An 866-nucleotide genomic window follows, 5' to 3' on the forward strand; every position below is an offset into this window, starting at 1 on the left:
TCTATCTATCTATCTATCTATCTATCTATCTATCTATCTATCTATTTATCTATCTATCTATCTATCCAGCTATAGAACTTGTATCTTGCTGATTGGCTGACAGACATATGACAGAGGTCTAAATGATGGTGCGATTTTAGAGAGATCGGCCATTTAAGAAAACCTCTGCTTACTTTTTATCTGATCGATCCTGCCACATGGCCGATGGCAGAAAACAATAATCCGTAGAACTGGATGTTTCAGCCATTGTCCCCCCAGTATTGTTCCATTTTGTAATTCCATTCTGACAGCTCATAAATACTGAACGATAACTTTTCTGTGGACACTTTCAGTTCCTAGGACACTGCAGAATCGTCCATAGATCGGACGATACATGTGTTGGTAATTATATATACTTAAAAAAAAACTGACACAGTCACTCTATATATTGTTCAGCTCAGATGGTGACAAATTGTCGAATTGTCTGTGTTGGGCCCGATGGGCTCATCCCACCACCCAGGCCCAGTGTAAGCCGATCACACAGTCCGATCTCCTGCTAAGTGCGCTGGTTGGACGATCTGATAAAACACACCGACAAGCCCATCCACTGATATCTGGGCGATCAGGGTCTCGCTGCCATCGATTGTCTCATCATATGATATGTATCATGTAGTCTCAGACATTTGTAAAGTAGCGATTTTATCACACAACAGAGCCGACCTTCAGCCGATTGTAGCCCTAATGATATTCATTTACTAAAGGATTTGAGAATGTTCTCAATGAACTAATATCCATTCCATCATCCAATCATGTGACAAGCAAATCCTTCATTTACTTTTTTCATCTGCACGTGATTGGATGATGGAAGAGAATCTTCACACATTTCT

Source organism: Rana temporaria, chromosome 11, assembly GCF_905171775.1.
Source record: "Rana temporaria chromosome 11, aRanTem1.1, whole genome shotgun sequence".
Classification (NCBI taxonomy): domain Eukaryota; kingdom Metazoa; phylum Chordata; class Amphibia; order Anura; family Ranidae; genus Rana; species Rana temporaria.